This window comes from Armigeres subalbatus, chromosome 3 (assembly GCF_024139115.2).
Source record: "Armigeres subalbatus isolate Guangzhou_Male chromosome 3, GZ_Asu_2, whole genome shotgun sequence".
In the NCBI taxonomy this organism is placed as follows: Eukaryota; Metazoa; Arthropoda; class Insecta; order Diptera; family Culicidae; genus Armigeres; species Armigeres subalbatus.
The window spans coordinates 56,005,196-56,026,068 of NC_085141.1; the positions used below are offsets into that span (position 1 = coordinate 56,005,196).

A 20,873-nucleotide genomic window follows, 5' to 3' on the forward strand; every position below is an offset into this window, starting at 1 on the left:
GCGTATCAACGAGACGCACCTTGCGGGAGAACCCATGTCGATATTCCAGCTGGGGAAAAGACGACGTAAAAAAACAATCCTCGCGCAGCTGCAAACGGCTGAAAACGAAATTGCAGATCATCCAGAAGCAATCGAAACCAATTTGTTTGCTTTTTTCTCGAATCTATATTCGGAAGAAGCAACAAACAACAACGAGGACGGGTTTGTTTGTGAGAGGGTTTTTTTTTTTTTTTTTTTTTTTTTTTTTTTTTTTTTTTTACAAGGGAGAATGCATTTACACACTAACCCAGTACACGTGCATTGTAGTTGCCAAACTACCACACGGAAGTGTACTGGAGTGTCGGACTCGACCATACCGGTAATACCGACTAAACTCCCTTGGCTCCACCATCGTTTCCCCAGGAACTACCTCGCAGTACTACTTCTGGGGGGACGGCAGTACTAAGCGTACTCACTCATTATCGCTCACACAGGCACTCGTCCCACGCGAGACTGACTTGGGTGCTCGCACCCCATTCACTCCATTTGAGTCTTACTTGGATGCTCTCCCGGACGCTCCGCTGCCATGCCTCGAGGTGTCAATAGCGGTAACTGCCTGGGCCTACAGATATTGCGCTACGACACTCTGCATCAGCACGAGCAGATCAATCACACCACTGCCGAAGCAGACCATACGCTACCCTGCCGAAGCAGGGACACTCCCCATGCACCACATGTGCACAACTGTAGGTGTGTGGGTACAACCCACTGCTACCCTGCCGCCGAAGCAGCTTCTCCAAAGACCATTCGCTCCATGTGACCCTTTTCGGGTGCTCACTCTAACACTCCACTGCAATGCCTCGAGGTGTCGATGGGATACCTCGACTCCTGCCTCAGCATGTGCAGTCCATACTCAGACTTCTGCTGCGCTTTGAGGTGACAATAGCGGCGGAGACACGCTATGACACTCCTGCCTCAGCACAACCAGATCACTCACTCCCTGCCGAAGCAGCTCACGCGCTACCCTACCGAAGTAGGTACACTCCACAACTTATTCTAACACTCCACTGCCATGCCTCGAGGTGTCGATAGCGGTATGTGGGGACTAATCAACGATACTACGCTACGACACTCTTACCTTAGCATGTGCAGTCCATACTCAGACTTCTGCTGCGCTTCGAGGTGGCCATAGCGGCGGCGACTCGCTATGACACTCCTGCCTCAGCACAACAGATCACTCACTCCCTGCCGAAGCAGCTCACGCACTACCCTACCGAAGTAGGGACACTCCACATGCCAGTTGGCACTCCCTCCCTGGGCTTGTGCTTTTGAAGCGGAACACAGTCGCTTTGATAGAGTCCGCTTACGGGCACTTGTGGTTTTTTTGGGAGGGATTTTAGCAGAGCCCACTGCTAAATCCCACCACGCCCTAGGCAGTTCTCCCTGACTCGCAGACAGCTGGGGAGGGGTCGTCAAGCCCTTGGACATCATGCTGTTCCTGCTGTCCCTGCTGCCCCTGCCCCTGCTGCTGCTGTGAGAGGGTTATCCCACCGGACGATCCACTGAATGAAGCATGCACAGAGGAGATCACGACAGCAGAGATCTTGTCTGCGATCAAAGCGAGCGCACCGAAACGATCCCCCGGTAGCGATGGGATTCCACGAGAGTTTTACCTTCGAATGTTCAACGTCATCCACCGTGAGTTGAACCTGCTTCTCAATGAAGCACTCACCGGCAATCTGCCCAATGCCTTCGTGGAGGGTATCATCGTGCTGGCTAAAAAGAAAGGTGGAGACAACACGGCACGAGCGTACCGGCCCATAACGCTGCTCAACAGTGACTACAAATTACTCTCTCGCATCCTGAAGAACAGGATGGAATGCGTCATGCGGGCCCACTGTGTTTTGAGTGACGGACAAAAATGTTCTAACTCAGAGCGCAATATTTTCCAGGCCACTCTCGCGCTGAAAGACCGAATTGCCAGTCTCCGCCATCACCGTCGCGCCGGCAAACTAATCAGCTTCGATCTGGAGAATGCTTTCGATCGGGTGCGTCACTCGTTCCTCTTCGAAACCATGCGGTCGCTCGGGTTCAACGAGGAACTCATCGCTCTTCTCGCGCGCATCGCAAGTCGGTCCACTTCCCGGCTACTTGTGAATGGACGCCTCTCTCGTTCGTTTGAAATTACTCGTTCGGTGCGGCAAGGGGACCCATTGTCAATGCACCTTTTCGTCATCTATCTCCATCCTCTGGTATGCAGGCTCGAGCAAGTGTGTGGGGATGACCTTCTCGTTGCCTACGCCGACGACATCAGCGTTATCGTGACGTCACCGTGGCAAATCGAGGCAATGAGGGAAGTGTTTCGTCGCTTTGGACTTGCCGCCGGTGCGAAATTAAATTTGCGCAAAACCATTGCGGCGGATGTGGGGGTTTTCGAAGGAAATCAAATTAACACCCAGTGGCTGCAAACAGCAAATGTAGTCAAAATACTGGGTGTTAGCTTCACAAACTCTATACGGCTAATGACAACGATTAATTGGAACGCATTGGTTGGAAAGTTTGCGCAGCAAATGTGGCTACAGTCCTTGCGCATGCTGACTCTGCACCAAAAGGTGATCATGCTGAATACATTCGGCACATCAAAACTGTGGTACCTTTCGTCTGTGCTGCCTCCGTTCGGTATCCACACGGCGAAGATCACTGCAACGATGGGGACGTTCCTATGGAGAGGAATACCAGCTCGCGTTCCTATTATGCAGATGGTTCGAAAGAAGGAACACGGCGGCTTGAATTTGCATACACTGGCGCTGAAAAGTCGCAGTTTAGCCACCAATAGGCACATCAAGGAGATCGATTCCATTCCCTATTATAAATACTTCCTACTCCACGCAAATCCCCGCCCTGTTACCATAGATAATCCCGACATTAAATCAATCCTTGCAAACATTTCCCAAATTCCAATCCAAATCCGACAAAACCCCTCCGCCGATCAAATCCACCAGCACTTTGTCCACCAAACGGAGTTACCAAAGGTGGAACGAAACAGTCCAGAAGTTGACTGGCCACGCGCGTGGCGTAACATTGCAATGAAGGAGCTGTCGTCTGCGCAGCGATCGCAACTTTTTTTGCTGGTAAATGGTAAAATCGAACACCGAAGATTGCTGCACGTAATGCAACGAGTGGAGGACGAAAAATGCCAACACTGCGGCATACAAGCAACGGAAACTCTCCAACACAAATTCTCTTCCTGTGCTCGTGTCGAACCGGCTTGGACGGTTTTTCAGCAGAAGCTCACGGAAGTCATGGACGGATGGAGACGGCTGTCATTTGAAGATCTCGTGAAACCTGTTCTTCCAGGCATACGGAAAACTACACGTGTGAAAATACTAAAATATTTTATTAACTACATCCGCTTTGTTAATAGCTGTAACAATAGAATCGATGTTGATGCTTTAGTTTTTCACTTAGAATTAGATTTTTGAATTGCTTCCAAAACGAAATTTTGTAAAATACTAATATCAATCTGACAAATAAACTGAATTTTAAACCACAAAAAAAAAAAAAAAATCAAAAGTTATACTTCATAATCTCTATTCCACAGTTAGAATCTACTATTTTCAATCGAATCGTTATGGAGCCCATACCAATCGACGGAAGAATCATCGAATTGCCCTCATCATCTACACTCATCAGACTTTTCTACTCAAATCGGAATGCCGTACTGTAGGGCAAAACGCTTTATGCGATAAGCGGATGTATCTCAAGATGATTGTTTTTCCAAGATACTCAGAGGAATCCCCGGTAATTGCTTATTCACCAAACCCACCAAAAACTACAAGGAACTTAAAAGGCTTACTGAAAACTACATTGTTGTGAAAAACTCATCGTTAACCGAAAAGTCAACAAATTGCAAGAACAGAATCTTGAAAGCACATTTTTGATATATTTCTCCAATTGCTCAGAGACCCTAAATAACTGTACATGCAGCAATTCAACGTACAGCTACAAACCACACCAAACTATTATCCCATTGGATGGAATCAAAATCGAGCGGGTATATTGCGAGCCAGATATGACTATCAAAAACTACATGAACTGTATCTTCACAGTCGTCAACAGATTGCAAATCTCCAATACAGGAGTTTAATTCAAACGTACACTAGTGTGGGTTTTTCAACTATCAGTTTCATTTCAGTAATAGCCACCATCATTTTCATCTTTATCAAAATGCTGGGCAGAACAACTTCAAACTCAGACGAACATTCTGCACCTCGAATCCTGAACACATCAAAGGGGGACACCATTACTAATTCGGGACGAATCGATCTTGAAGGGGGAGTAGTTACAACGGACACCAACGTCAAGAATTACGCCACCATCATCAAGTTACCTCGCAGCCTAAGTCTGCACCAGAACGCATAGCATGAGTCCAAAGTACGATAACCCGAATGATGAGACCAGCAAATAGAGGTCGTTAGCAACAACCTACCCAAGACGACGGAAGTGCGGACATAAACAAAACTGACTTTTAGCTAGGTCAGGCAATCAGTGCAACTCATTAGGGTTTGATGTAAGCTTAATTAATAAATAAAATTGTGTTCAATCATGCTAGGTGGTAGTTATCTTTTTTTGAAAACACTGCTCCGAAACCCCGCAACTTAACACATTGTATTGATATCATACTTGAGAATTGCAGCTTCGCAAAGTGTCACACACGACTGAGCCTTCCAAATAAATGAAATGGTTAAAAAATGAAATTCCCTATTCTTTAGTTCATACGAAAATCTTTGAGATTGTACAATTTCCCGAAAAAAAAGCCCGAATTCCTCAGAATATAGTAAATCTTCGATAATATAATTTTCCCGCATCTACCATTTCCCCAAAATTACTTAAACGAAATGACATTTTTCCGAAAATGAAATTTTTCCGGAAATTACATTTCTCCTAATATGACATTTACCTGAAAATGACATCCCTAAAGGAAGCGGCTGAAAGCTATTTGGCATAACGCCATTTAGCTCTGGTACTCGATAGTTCCAAGTGACTATGTTTATTCAGGTATGTTGGTAAGTAAACCGTTATGTGCTAGCAGAGTTGTAAACTTTGTAATTTCTTCTTAACGTTCTGAATTCATCAAACAATGTTCGACCATCGTAAATTCAATGTGCATGAGCATTTTTATATCGACATAATTCATAAGCTTTATTCGACTACTCAATAAGTCAGCAAATAATGCACATAAAAGCCATGTGTGTACTCCCCCAATTCACCAGGGTACATGAACAGCAATAAAGAATAACAAACGAAACGATGAAAAGTTACTCCCCCAAGCCGCTGCCGATGCGAACTTAGGCTCCCAGGCTGGTCCTACCGCCAAACCCAAGTGCGGAAATAACAAGATAATCAAGGTTCAATATCGGTCCCAAATCGACATCGGATAAAACTTGGTTGGGAGGCCAGCGAACCGAAAAAAAGCGTAAGAAAACATGCTTCTCCTCCCCCGTCGACGGAAAACACATCGGTTAGCACTGGCAATAGAAAGACCTGGCGATATATTCTTCACAGCGAGGCATTCCGGAACCGATTTTCTTTTTTGCAGCAAAAAAAAGCATTACCCGATTTGTTCACCAAAATAAAAGGTCTGCAGTAAAACAGTGCCACACAGTGAGGCACACGGTACTATTACCAGCACCTACATTCGTGGTCGTCGTCGTTGAGCTCGGGGTTCTTTGGATTAGTAGAGCAATTTTCGGTACATGGCACAGGGAAGGTAAGTTTACCGGAAAAATAGTGGCAAATCGTCGCACCCGGCCTTCCAAAGAAACGACAGGATTTTCTACACATCGTGCCGGCCAATAGTCCGATGAACAATGAACGTAGGTGGAACCAAACTATGTGGGGCCACGTGCTTGTTTTCGTGCTTGTTGATATGCCAAGACTCGAAAATTGTGAAAAGCATTATGTCAAAAAGTACGCCTCGTACGGATAATAAGAAGTCGATTTTAAGACTAATCCAATATAACCCGGACAAATAATAAATGGAAATACTTCATCTGTTTTTTTTTAATATTTATCACACAAGGCCAAATGGCATGATTTGATGTAGGGGAACTTTTCCGATCTCCATCTTACTGAACATATATTTATCTCATAGCGAAACAAAGAAATACATAATCAATTTCATTGCTTCTTTTTGCCAACATGCATGCTCGCTGCTAAAAAATCACTAAAATAAGGAACAAATGAAATTGCTTTCCATTTCTTTGTTTTGAACTATGCGGAATATTGTATTGGGCTGGAAACTAAATGTGATTGTGAGATAGATTTAAATGATTTTAAAAAATATGGAGTTAGCCTGAGGGAAACCGTCTTGGTTTCGCAGCAGGTATGACGAAAACTAAGCATGAACAGTAAACAGCGCACATCCCCTCCTAAATGGTGCAAAATGTTTTATTTATTAGCTCTCCATACCGTGATTTATTGCCGAACAGTTTGGGATTAGTTGCCGGTGGTATAAATCTTTCGACTCGTTCCCGTTTTATTGCCGGAGAAAAGTGGCTGTGTACCCAATGTGGCAGGTATCCTCCCACTGGCGCACGGGAAAGTATTTCCCGGTGCGAACTCCGGGGATGGTGTCATTTAGTTTGGGACAGGACGGGAAAAGTTCTTTTTTTTTCCTGCTTGCTCCAGCCGTGAGTGGTCAAGGCAGGCAATTTGATTGCGCGCCAGTCCGTGCAGTGGCGCGCGGAGAGGCGACCGGCATGTACTTCCGGGGAATTTCAGGTCGATCCGAAGGCCACTCACGTCTAGGGACACGTGCAGAATCGAACGGGCACTTTTCGCTGGGAATTAAGAGTTTTGCTTTTTATAGGCAATAATTTTTATTCATTATTGATGCCATTACGGTTCGCTAGAGCGGAACGGAAAACTTTTCCGATTCCCTGTTGGAGTAATTGGAAAAAATGAATGCATTGTTGGGAATTTATTGATATGAGTACGAGGCATAAATAACACGGTTCAAGAGTATTGTATATGAATGCTAATCAAGAGCAATTCTGGGCCATTCATTGGTGCATGGTTAACATTGATTGGAAATTCCGCAATTATCTGTATTAGCTGTAGTGTGTTCTTCTTTATTTAAAGAACACAATTGTTTTAGTTTAAATTCCGCTTATCCTTCCTAGTGCCTTGGGGTCCATTTTGATCCACGCACACTCAAAACAATGGTTTAACTCTATGGTGCAAGGAGATAAAAATGAAAAATTCTGACAGCTTCCAACGACTTTCATAGGAGAGGCGTCACATTTTGGCATTGGGGACACAAGATTTCATTACAAGCATGCGCATGAGCATTATGACCGAACAATTCGTAGATCCATGCTTGACTAAAACTTGCGAAATTGTACAGAGAGCCAAATCAGAGGGGCTTGGGATTAGCTACCCATTCTCAATGTACACGTTTCGGAAGCTCAAATATTTAAAGTCAATAACGGCGCTGGCCGTGTCCTAATGGTCATAAAAGAAGGGAAGGATTGTTAGTCCGACTCTCGTTGCTACTAGAGACCGAGTATTATAGTGCTGCATTGTTTTGGGATAGGACATTGTGTCAGTTACAAAGGATAATTCAAGACAAAATTTTCAAAACGACTTATCTGCTTTTGTAAACAAAAGTTCAAACGTCGATTAGACGAATCTGATAGCACTCCCACGCAAACCAACACCATCAATAGGTAACTAAAGGTTCCTGGTACCTGTTGGTGGTGTTGGTTTGCGTGGGGGTGCTATCATATTCGTCAAATCGGCGTTTGAACTTTTGTTTACAAAAGCAGATAGGTCGTTTTGAAAATTTTGTCTTGAATTTATCTGGATTCACTTCGGTAAGCGATTCGATCTATGGAATGGGATATAATTATGCACATTTGAAATATTCTACTGACTTTCCTTCATATTGAACTGGCGGCGTGCTAACCTCAAATACGATCAAACGCGCACAGCTTAATTTATTTATCGACCAGCCAGCACAAAGCAGAACAAAGTATTGCGGATGATCGCGCGATCGTTCTGCATACCGTCGTTCGGGGTGACATTGGGCCTAGGGGGTAAGATTGGGCCAAAAACGAAAAAAAAAAAATCTCCTAATATCTCAGAAACTGTTACGAATTTTGATGAAAACTTCAAACGGTTCGAAAATATATTAAAATTCACGTCTAGGAAATCACAAAACAAATTTCAAGGATTAATTGTGCTCGTACCATAATGCTCAGAATTTGAATGTAAAACTATTGATCGAATGAACCCGTATTAAAATAGTGTCAATAATGCCCCACGAATCTATTACATAACTAAATTTTAGAACGATGGATACCTGGTGATCATGTTACGATAATCTGTTTGTTGTTTTATCGAATTTTATGAATATTTATTTAGCATTCTTGCTTTTTCGTAGCAACGAGCAATGCATGCTAAAAAGGGGTGAAATTGGGCCAAGCTTTTGGTTGATTTGCCATACATAGTTGGTAAAAGCCGTAATGTAGGCAATTATTTTTAATGAACGATTGAGTCGTTGCATCGTCACCGCTGAACTTTATTGTATGTGGCCCAATGTCACCCCCTGTGAGGGGTGAGAATGGGCCAATTTTAAACAACATATAACTTTGAAGAATTTCTCTCATTTATTATTTTTTTCCCACACAGTGGTAAATTTATTGTTCAAGCTTGTACCTAACTAATTACAACTTGATTCCAATATAAACTACTAGAGCTTTGTAACATTTACTTGGAGCATACCACATTTTGGCCCAATGACACCCCCGTAGACGGTACTACTCGAAAACACTAATAGACACGCACATTTTCACTTCAACCGTGCAAATCAGAGCAAACTCGGACGGATCGCGCGGACTATCTGCTTGCTGCACAAAACATGACTGATTTCGCAAAGGGAGTAAAGGACATTTTTCAAGATCGATTAATTCTGGTCCACTGGGTGTAATGTCCGTTGTCTCACGCTAAGTGTTTAGTGTTCAATCTGTACGACCTATGGTCAAAGACGGTGTTCCAGTTCGTGTTCGATCACGGTCGAGTGAGGTAGCATCAGTGCAATTCATCGTCCGCGTTTATAAATTTCAAGAGGTGTCCGATTACGCGCCCAGTCATACCGGCAAAAGTGATTAATCAGTAAATCGAAAAGCTAATAACCCCATCGAGCAGTTCACGCGAGTGTAAAGTAAATAAATAATACAGAAAAGTGGTAGACCAATCAGATGAACAATACAAGTTTCCCCCGTGTGGGGGAAACCTCTGGTGGAGGGTCCAGAGAAAAAAATATGGTAATTGAGAGACTAGAGGATGGTAAAAATCTTCATGGAGTGTCGCCAGTGCTAGTGGACAAAACTATTCAGGGCTACTGTGGAACAGTGGCATCAGTAAAAAAGACTAAAGATGGCAAAATTTTTGTCACAGTAAAAAATGAAAGTCAAGGTAAAAACTTGACTAAAATTGAAAAAATTGCCGAAAGTGAAAGTGTACGAGCACAGATCGTTAAACTCGTGCAAAGTAGTAATTTTCTGTTGCGATTTGAAAAATGATACGGACGCTACAATTCTTGATACCGTTGCCCAACAAGGGATTATAGAAGTGAAGCAAATGACCAAAGTCCCGATCGACAATAAATCTCCTACCGGAATTTTTGTGCTTGTTGTTGAAGGAACCGTCCCACCGAAAGAAGTGAAAATTGGCTACCTAGTGTTACAAACGCGGCCATGGTATCCAAATCCATTACGCTGCTTCAAGTGCCTTAAGTTTGGACATAAAGCTAGGACTGCAAAAGTGACAAAAAGTGTAGTAAGTGTGATGAAGAATTTCACGAAAAATGTAACAATGCAATGAAATGTGTCAATTGCTTCGGTGAACAAGGCGCTTTCTCCAAAGGATGCCCAATCCTGGAGAAAGAAAAAATGATAACGAAAGTGAAAGTGGACAGGAACGTATCATTCTGGGAAGCAAGAAACATAGTCGAAGCTGAGGGTAAAACAACATATTCTAATATGTTGAAATCTTCTATCGATGGTGAAGTAAAAAAGCTTATTGAAGAGCATTAGTATCAAACATCAAGGAGTTAAAGGAAAAAAGAAAACATACGCAGAAAACCTAAAAACTGAGATGAAAAAGCAATTCGAATCAAAGTTAAACCAGTACAAAGAAGAATTAAAAAGCTCCGTTCATGGAAACGAAAAAAAAGTCAATCAAATGGAAAAAAATTGCCAAGAAATGCAGGAAAAGTGTGATCAACTACTGCCTGGATACAAGGAAGAAAAACAAAAAAGAAAGTTAGCGGAAAAGGAGATTGAAAAGCTTCAAGAAAACTGCAGTAAACTTGAAAATCTATTAAAGTTGTATGGACACAAATCTGCCCCTAAACATACAAGGAGTCAGGAAAATACCCTACTTTCCCCTCTAAGGAAGAAGAAAGGAGTTAGCAAAATGCAACCATGCGAAGTGGACGACTATGTCAACTCAGAAGCAGAACAATCAGATAATTCTACAAACCACGATGAAGATATGGGGTCCTGAAGTCGAAATCACATCCAATGAGACCATAAACAACACTAAATACTCAATAGTACACCGTAATCACACCAAAAACAACCTCAAACATAGCACAACCTACACATAACCTGACAAATAGTGAAAATTGTATGGTCTCTTGGAATGTACGGGGACTACGGAGAAGAAGAACTGAATTAAAATTGTTAATGAATACAACCAACCCCCAAGTGGTATGCCTTCAAGAAACAATGTGTAAAAACGATTATCAATCTTGCATAAGTAAGTATAAAACATACCATCGACCAAGACCAGATGGTGCGAGGTCAGCAGGCGGGGTAATAACAGCAGTAAAATCTCGTATTTCTCAACAATGGTGAAAATACTTATGTAAACAGCAATACAGGAATGGGATCATGCATCGACATCTGCTGTTGCTCAGACCAATTAGCAGGCTCCCTAGAGCTAACAGTCTCTAATGACTCCCATGGAAGTGACCACATTCCACTAATCTTATCAATGCCATACATGTTACAGGAAAAAGAATGCCTACCAAAGTGGAAAATCGAAGAAGCCGACTGGGAGAAATACAGAAACACTATCGAAATCTCCTACAGAGATGACGTAACCGAGCAGATAGAATTGATAACAAGATAATAAAAGATAATACATAATAAAAGCAGCCGAACAATCAATTCCAAAAACGAACGAGATTGTCAGGGAAAAACAGGTACCCTGGTGGAATAATGAAGTAGCTTCTGCAGTGAAAACGAGAAGAAAGGCCCTCCGAAATTTGCAAAGAAGTAATAGAGTATCCCCAAATCCCAATCATACACAAGACTTCCGGGAATCAAATATCAAAGCACAAGAGATTATCATGAAGGCAAAAAGGAAATCATGAGACGACTTTGTTCAAAAATTTAACTTTAATTTAAATTTAAATTTAATACACCATCAAAAGAGTTGTGGTACAACTACAGCAAAATTCAGGGAAAATATAAATCCTCACATATCAGAGAAATCAAACTAAACAACCAACGAGCAACTAACAACCAGAGCATCGTTGATAGCCTGGCCAAACACTTTGGACAAATATCCAGTGACAAAGAATATACACACGCATTTCGGACATTTAAAAACACCATCGAAAAATCTCCGCCAACAATCAAACAGGATGACAGAGCTGAATATAATACGGTATTTTCCAAAAATGAGTTGGAAGAAGTGAAAGGATCCTCCCCTGGTCCAAACGGAATCCATTATGCCATGATTACTAACCTCCCAATAGAATACAAAAATCTTCTTCTGAAAACCTATAACGGACTATGGGAAAGTTCAATTTATCCAGAAATCTGGACTAAATCAATAATAGTTCCCATATACAAGGGAAAAGGAGCAAGGAACTGTCCAGGGAACTACAGGTCAATCTATTTGAATAGCTGCCTCGGAAAGATTTTTGAGAGAATGATCAATAATCGGCTTATGCACATAACTGAAGAACGTAAGCTTATCAATGAACACCAGTTTGCATTCCGGAAAGGAAAATCCACCTCAGATTATCTAGCTCTATTTGACACCACAGTTAGAGAAGCTATGCATGAAAAACTTCTTACATAGGCGATCTTCTTGGACATCCGAAAGGCATTCGATACAACCTGGCGTAGGCTGATATTGAACAGGATCAGCGAATGGAAAATTGGTGGAAACCTTACCAAGTACATTAAAAAAATGCTGGAAAAAAGAACTTTCAGAGTTAAATCAAACGGCACGCTCTCCAAAGAAACTGAAATGGAGAACGGTCTATGCCAAGGATCAGTTATAAGCGTCACTCTATTCCTGATTGCAATTGACACCATATGCTTGGGCCCATCAGGCGTCAAAGCTCTTCTTTTCGCTGATGATGTGGTGCTCATTGCCACTGATACCAACCAAAAGAATCTTTTCAAAAAACTCCAATCAGCGCTCAAATGGGTTGAAGCATGGGAACAACGAACCGGTTTCAAAATATCAACAGAAAAATGCGCAACAGTAGTGTTCAAGAATTCCAGACCTAGAAAGCAAAAGAGCCAAAAACTGAAAATAAACTGCGAACCTATTCTAGAAAAATCTAGTCAAAAATGCCTTGGAGTAACGCTAGATCAACATCTCACCTATTAGACGCATATAGAAGAGTTGAAAGCACCATGTATCCAAAGAATCCAGTTTCTTAGATTCATTGCTTCCAGATCTTGGGGTGGAGATCGTCAAACACTCATAAAAATTTACAAAGCAACTATACTTAAAAAATGCTATATACAGCACCGGTAGCTTCATCAATCAACGACGCAATAATTGGAGGACTCGAAAGTGTGCACAACAAAGGACTACGAATCATCACTGGTGCGTTCTATACTAGTCCGATAGTGAGCATACGGGCTGAAACAGGTATCCCCAGCATAAGATTCCTTTTGAACCAGAGACTGGCGATATTTGCAACAAAGGAAAACAACAATAATCGATGCCCCTCTAACGAAGAAACGGAAGAAGTAAGCAGCAATGGTTCAGGAGAATTATGGAACCAGACTTTAACAATTGAACCGAATACAATAAGATCCAGGAGCAGCAAAATCATTGAAGACATTGAAGCCAACATTCCAGCAACTAGACCTCTCTACACTCCGACCAGTGCACCATGGCAAAGAAAAAAGATAGTAGTGGATAATAGCAACCTGAGCGCTAGCAGAAATGGGAAGAACAATATCGAGCCTAGGAAATTACTCACGCAACGACTCCACACTAAATATAGGTTCCACTCAGATATTTACACCGATGGATCAAAAACTGACTCCAGAACGGGTTTTAGTGTTATCGTAGACGGAAACATAATACGTAAAAGAAGCATTTACAGTGTCGAAAGCATGGCAATAATAGAAGCCCTGCGCTGGATATCTAACCAAGAAAGAGTAGGCTCTTACATAATATGCACTGATTCTTTAAGTGTGATCAACAGCCTCGAGAAAAAAAAGATAAAATCCATTCTCAAGGATAAAATCATCAACTTGTATAACGACTTAATATCAAATGGAACATTCATCACTTTCTGCTGGATCCCAAGTCACATAGGCATTCCCGGAAACGAAAAAGCTGATAAGGAAGCCAAGCAGGCCCTAAAATTGAACACCGTCACGCACGAAGTAGTGGATCAGAAAGAAGTAAAAACGACCATCACATCCCATATGACCAAAAAATGGCAAATGGAATGGGAATATGGGGCCCTCCTTAGCCGTGCGGCAAGACGCGCGGCTACAAAGCAAGACCATGCTGAGGGTGGCTGGGTTCGATTCCCTGTGCCGGTCTAGGCAATTTTCGGATTGGAAATTGTCTCAACTTCCCTGGGCATAAAAGTATCATCGTGTTAGCCTCATGATATACGAATGCAAAAATGGTAACCTGGCTTAGAAACCTCGCAGTTAATAACTGTGGAAGTGCTTAATGAACACTAAGCTGCGAGGCGGCTCTGTCCCAGTGTGGGGATGTAATGCCAATAAGAAGAAGAAGAAGAATGGGAATATATCCGAGACAACAAACTAAGGGAATGCAAAAACACAATCATGCCATACAGAGAGGTATTCACAGGGAATCGCAGAGACGACATCATACTTACTAGGTTACGAATAGGCCACACACATCTAACTCACGCATATATTTTGGATAAAACAGACCCACCAAAATGCTCAAAATGCAACCAAGTTCTAACTATCAAACATATAATAGTAAATTGCCCAGGATACGATGCCGAACGTAGAAAAATTGGACTTCAACCGAACATTAGAGAGGCATTGGCCGATGACAGTGACCAAGCAAAGAAAGTGCTAAACTTTTTTTGCGCTGATTGATTCTATATGATTCGAAGGATAACAACAATAATATGTAGTCACGGACATCGAGAACTAGGAGGTCAACACATATCTCACCAGCCTGCATGAGCGGAAATTATCAAGTAGCATGAAAACTCTCCAAAATCACCTTGAGATCTGGAAAAACGAAAATTCAACCACCGGAAGAAACCAACGAATATTCAAAACAAGTGCAATTAAATTACAAAGTGATCTATAATATATCTAGACTAACATTTGAAAAGGGCGTATCAGCCAAATTTGATTCCTTCTGATTCTTCGTCTACATATATAGCTATGTATGTGGATGAAGAATCAGAAGGAATAAATTTTGGCTGTTACGCCCTTTTCAAATGTTGGTCTAGATGTAACAATTAACAAACTCTGTATGTGCACCCAGACTCGAATAACTATTTAAAGAGTCTTTAATTAAATAATAATAATAATAAAAAAAGACGGTGTTCCTGTTTTTTTTTGTCTTTTTCAAACGATCCCCTCCAAAAACCTCCTTTAGCGCTAAGGTGCCGCATTCATGGTCCTTGGACACATGCGTGTACTTCCGATGATGTTGAGAGATTTGTAATTTCACGAACCGAGCCTTCAAGCACTAGTCCCTTTTAGACCTGTGCGCCGGTCATATCATCGGCGGCGGCAGCGTTTTGATTCACTGGGTAGGAATCGCTCGTATAAAAATCGACTTCGTTGGATTGAATTGCAATATTCTGCAATATACGTTTCTCGATCATCAAACAGCACATTCAAAATATTCAATTGCCGGCGACACTAATCAATACCTGATTCCAAAATGTTATTTAAATTAACACTATTTTGTTATTCGTTGATTTTGATGAATCAAATTTAAACAAGAGAGAGTTGAGTTGTTGAGAATTAGATTTCATAGAACTAATTTGTTTATCACTTTTTTCAAGGGTTATTTCCAATTCAGGATTTTGATACACTCCAGTCGTTTTAATTCTCAATATAACTAAACTTCAGAAAAAAAATCGAACTATGTACTATTCTTTGAGTTACATACAAAATTGGGCAATGTTGTAACGGTCGGCTAGCTTCGCCGTCCGAATCGGTTGGAGTAACCACTTCGCTTAAGCGCCAAGCAGGCAAAAAGTTTCACCTGCATGCAAAGAGGCAAGATTTGTATCCCGGCGAGACTCCTCAAGGCGAGTCCTTCAAAAAAACAACCGAACCGGCGAATCGTACCACCTCACACTCTCCAAACTCTATTGTCAGACGGGATGGTCAACGGGGAATCAAAATAACGCATGCAAAACTAAAAAAAAGCTCGATTATCTCTTTTCTTCCTCGTTCAATAGTTCGAGCGGGCGGAATTAAAATGTATTTTTGGTTTCAATAAGGCAAAGACAAAGGTGCTGTTTGAACGAGATGGCGCCACAACATTTAAAGTAAAATGAATTTCCTTGTATGGACAAATCATCCGTTCTCATTAACTATGCATCGCATCAATATGAAACCTAGGTCAAAAAGCAACAAATAATTTTTAGATTTTTTGTTCCCACGACTTGTTTTACAGTTCTAAACAATAAAAGAGATTTCATTGTACTTCCATACTAAATTCTAGCTGTATACTTTCAATTTCTTCAAGACTGTTCTCCACCTCGTGTGTGTGGAAGGAACATTGAAAGCTTACGATATCGAACAGCAGATGTCACTAGTGTATATGCAATATTACATTGATACAAACACACAGCAACACCACCTGTCGCCTGATAATGGAAATATTGCAATTATACCGTCAGGTGTAGTGGCTGTTGTTAAAATATTTAGGAAGGGCCTCAAGCGGAATTTTTGCTAGAACGCAACTGACGATCTCCTATTCAAAAAAAATGAGATCTCTGAACTGTTTGTGATGCTTTGCTGAAGGATACCTGCTGCACGATGCGATGCTGTCAGTGGTGGGTGTCTTGACTTACGACCCGTGCACACCAGGGTAGTTCGTTGGCGGGCCCGCTTCTTCCACTCGCGAGTGCTGCTTCGAGGCCACCAATGGAGTGTGGCCGGCTATTGGCTGACACCCCGGAAGCAGTGGTCACTTCCGATGGCCCGTAGATGCGCTGGGGCCTGATCACTAACCCGCTGCGAGACCAGCTACAAGCGGACGAGTCTTCGAACCTTCCCAGAGGCCACGCGACGTGCGTAACCCCCTACACCTACACGGACGAAACACCTTCGCTTGAAGGATATTTTGTCCTTCAAGCGATAACACACAACATTAAAATTTCGGTCCCATGGACTAGAATATTTGTGTCGAACATTTACCTTGACCTCGAGCAATTTCAATCACCAAATTCCGATTCGTAGGCAAATACACTTGACCTTTCGTTAATCTACAAACATTGAACATTAAAATAGGAAACACTAACTCTCACATTCCCAGTTAAAATAACTAGGCGCACTTGGGCCTTTTATCACGTCTTCAACCACTTGGAAAACTCTCGAGAACTATGGGATACAATATAAATTAACATTTATATTATTTGAAGCTTTTGGCTTTTTATACTACTAACAATATAAGGGGCCGTACACATATTACGTAAGCACTTATGGGGGGAGGGGGGTCGGTCAATATCTTACGCTCCATATAAAAAATTAATTTGTATAAAAAAAATTTTACATGGGGGGAGGGGGGGTCGAAAAACCCAGAAAAATTGCTTACGTAATAAGTGTACGACCCCTAACATGCGATTGGCTAGCAACTAGTAATATTTTGCTTCCACTATCTTCGGGACCTACGTCCGTTCACTATGCAGATCGACTCGAGAAAGAACGATACTCGGACTAAAAATAGATGACCTTTACCTTGGCCATTGCGTAACCGCGAGATTCCCACACATACATCTACTTCCAAATTTAGCAAATCATCTTTTTTTTCTAGACCATTGGCCATACTGTCCAATTCTAGAGCGGAGCGATGTGATCTGCTTCGCGATCCGGTAAAAATGGATGCTTCAAATTCTCGCCACCCATAGCGCTGCGGTCTATAAAAATTCTAAAATTCAAATCTTACCCCTATTTGCAAGTGTTGGACTTTCGGCTCTCTTTTAACCCGAGAAGTGGAAAGTCCAACCAATTTTTTTTATATTTTAATCAATCCCTTCTTGTAACCTTGTTACAATGTTTGAGTGGCTGCATATTTATTTGTTTCTTTTTAAAATCTATTTAGGTTCTCTTTGGGAAGTTCCTTTAGTAAAACCATATTTAGGAATTCCCAAGTGAATGTTGCTATAGAACTTTCCGAGGGAAATCCTTAAGTAATTTCTGGACGAACTTTGGGAACTGAAGGAGTTCCCGAAGAAAAATCAGTAGGAACCTTTAAAAAAAATCGAAGAAATCCCCCCAAACATTTTCAAAGGAATTCCTAACAGAATTTCCGAATGCATTCCAAAATCAATTTTGGAAGGAATTTTCAAATAAATTTCCAGTTTTGAACTAATTTCTGAAGAGAGCCCGAAAAAAAATCAAAATAAATGGAAATTTTGTAAAGGAATTCCTGACAGAAATTTTCAAGAATTTCTTTCTAAAGTTATTTATACCTATACCTATGGTGGTGTTGTCCGGAGCAAAACCAAATGTAATGTCAAACCAAAACGTAATGTTACAGGTCGCTCGTTCTTGGACCGCTAACCGCCAGTCTCCTTGCGCGCCGGCCGCACGCGCATCTTCCTCGATTGCACACAGCCAGCGATTGCGGGGTCTGCTCCGGAGCCCACGTACGCTTCCAGGTTGTCTGCTAAACATCACTTTCACAAATATCTCCTCCGGCATACGCATAACATGCCCAGCCCACTGTAAACTGCCGTATTTTATCAGCCTGCCGATGTTTGTATTTTAGTACACTTGGTAAAATTCTTGATTCATGACGCCACTGTTTTCTACGACATCGTCAATTATTGAGCGCAATATTTACCACTCAAACACTACGAGAATTTGATAGTCTGCAACGTCTATGTTTAACGTCTATGCTTAATTACCGTACATTACCGGGCGACTGAAAGAATGAATGTTGTGTACAGATCTAGTTTTGTCAGTGTCTGTAGGTAGCTTCCTACACACTTAATTTTTTTTACCGGGATCTCAGCAAAATGTTGAACTTTTACCGAGAATCGCACAGCCGTGCCCCAGCAAACATGTTTTTTGCCGAGATTTCTGTCAAAATAGCTGATAATCAGCAAATAATTTGCCGAAAATCAGCTAACAAAGGCTATTTTTACCGGAATATCAGTTATTTATTTTGCTGGCGCACGGCTGTGCGGATTTTTGCCGAGCTGCAGAAATAAAAACTGAGTGTGTAAAGTAACCAAAGAATTTACTGGAGGAATTTTCAAAAGATTACCCAGAGAAATTCTCTAGAAATTGCAAAAGAAAGAGTTACTATGGAAATTTCAAGAAATAGTTAAGGAACTTGCAAAGGAACCCCTAGAGGGATTTCTAAAAAAATCCTTAAAGAATCTTCCGAATGAATTCATAAATTAATTTCCGAAGAAATTCCTAAGCAAATATTCAAAGCACAAAGAAATTCCGAAGTAATCCGTAAATGAATTACTCAAGGAGTTTACAGAGAATATTTGGAGAAATTCTGAAACAATTCTCGAAAGAACTCCTGAAACATTTTCCGTAGATATTGCAAAAGGATTTTGCGAAAGGATTTTCAGAAAGTATATCCGAATTAAGTTTTGACGGAATTTTCGCAGAAATCAAAGATTGTCGGAAACTCCTTTAGGAGTTACTTTGTAAAATCCTTTAGGAATTTCTTCAAATATTCCTCCAGAAACTTGTTCAAAATTTCTTAAGGAAGTTTCGGCCTAGAGCTTTCCAAGAAATTCCAGAATTCCCGGCAAAATCTAGGAATTACTTATAAAATACCAATAGGCATTTCCTCTGAAATTCTATTAAACATTTCTTCATTAATTCCTCCTTAAATTCCTTCAAAAAATCCTAAAAATCTTTTATAGATTCCTCCGGAAATTCCTTTAGGAATTATTTTGGGAAGTCTTTTAGGAATACCTTCAAAAACTTTTTAAGTAGTTCCAATGGGAATTGTTTTCGAAAATCCATTCAGGCTTTCTTTCAAAAATGCCTTCGAAAATTCATTTGGAAATTTCTGCACAAAACCTTCTAGGAATTTCTTCAAAAACTCCTCCAAAAATTCATTTGAGAACTCCTCAAGATTTTTCCTTAAATAATCGAAACTAAAAACCCCAAGATTTTTTCCCCCATGGATTCCTTTGAAAGTTTCTTCGGAAAGCCTCCGAAATAAAACAAAATAAAAAATAAACAACAAACACTAAAAAAATCCGAAAGTAATGGGTGGCTACAAAAAACGGGAATTTCAATACTTCAATTCTTTTTTATGAAAACATTAATGCTTTCAGAGAAATATTTCCTTATGTGAATGAATCGTTAGAATTTTCAAAAAGTTATCGCCCACCCCACACACTTTTACTCCAACATGTACAGTTGTTTAAAACATGCCGTCAAAAAGGAAGTACCGTACATTGTAATTTTTTTTCAAGCGAACAAAAATTGTGGAAAAAAATACACGGTGGACAATTTCAAACGTGAAAACTGTTGAAGGATGTTTGATCTATTGAGCTCCATTGTATACGAAGGTGATTGGAAGGCCAAAGACGCGAAGCATCTCATCAATTGCATAAAAAGCATCTCCGGAAATGGCAGCCGTCCAGCAGTCATGTGAAACCTGCAAGATTGAACTACCACGGACCATATGCTATATGCTATTATGCATTATTCTAAGTTTAAAGACTAAGGCCAACTCTTTATATAACGTATATCAGATTGAACTGTACTGCTTTGTAGTTTTCATCCTGTGCCATTCTTTCCATTCCCCCTTTTAAGTGGCCACCCGTTATTACTGAAAGAATTTCAGAAGGAACTCATGAAGGCATTTTTGAAGGAATTCCTGCCGGAAATTCTGCAAGGATTCCCGGAGAATATTTTAAAGGAATTGATGGAAGAAGTTCTGAAGAAATTTCGAAGACATCATCAATATCCGGAAGAATTTCTTTAAGGAATTCAAGGAATAATTGTTAAAAAAATCATAAGGAGGATTTTCGAAGGATTTTTCGAAGAAATTTCCGAAAGTATCGCTCAAAAAATTTAAAAACAAACAATGCTAAACAATTTTCGAAGAAATTCACAATGAAATTTCTTGAAAAATTCCTTAAGAAATTTCCGGAAGAATTGCTAAATAAACTTCCGAAAGAATTCCTTAAGGGGTCTCCGAAGTAATTCCTAACACAATTTTCGTAGGAATTCTTAAAACAATTTATTGGTATGCATCCATAAGAAATTTCCGAAAGAAATTTGTACAGGACTTTCTGAAGAAATCCATAATGGAATGTCGGAAGGAATTTTCGGAGAAATTTCTTACGAAATTCCGAAAGTTATTTTAGAAGGTTTTTTAAGGAAACTGGAAGG

The 20,873-nt window shown here is 40.9% G+C and overlaps 1 protein-coding gene and 1 pseudogene across 1 annotated transcript in view; one reads left to right on the forward strand and one right to left on the reverse strand.

Moving 5' to 3' along the window:
- LOC134224346 (hemicentin-1) overlaps positions 1-20,873 on the reverse strand; it is a 587,700-nt gene that overhangs the window by 192,987 nt on the left and 373,840 nt on the right. The window lies entirely within an intron of this gene.
- Positions 9,050-10,551, forward strand: LOC134227746 (uncharacterized; annotated as a pseudogene).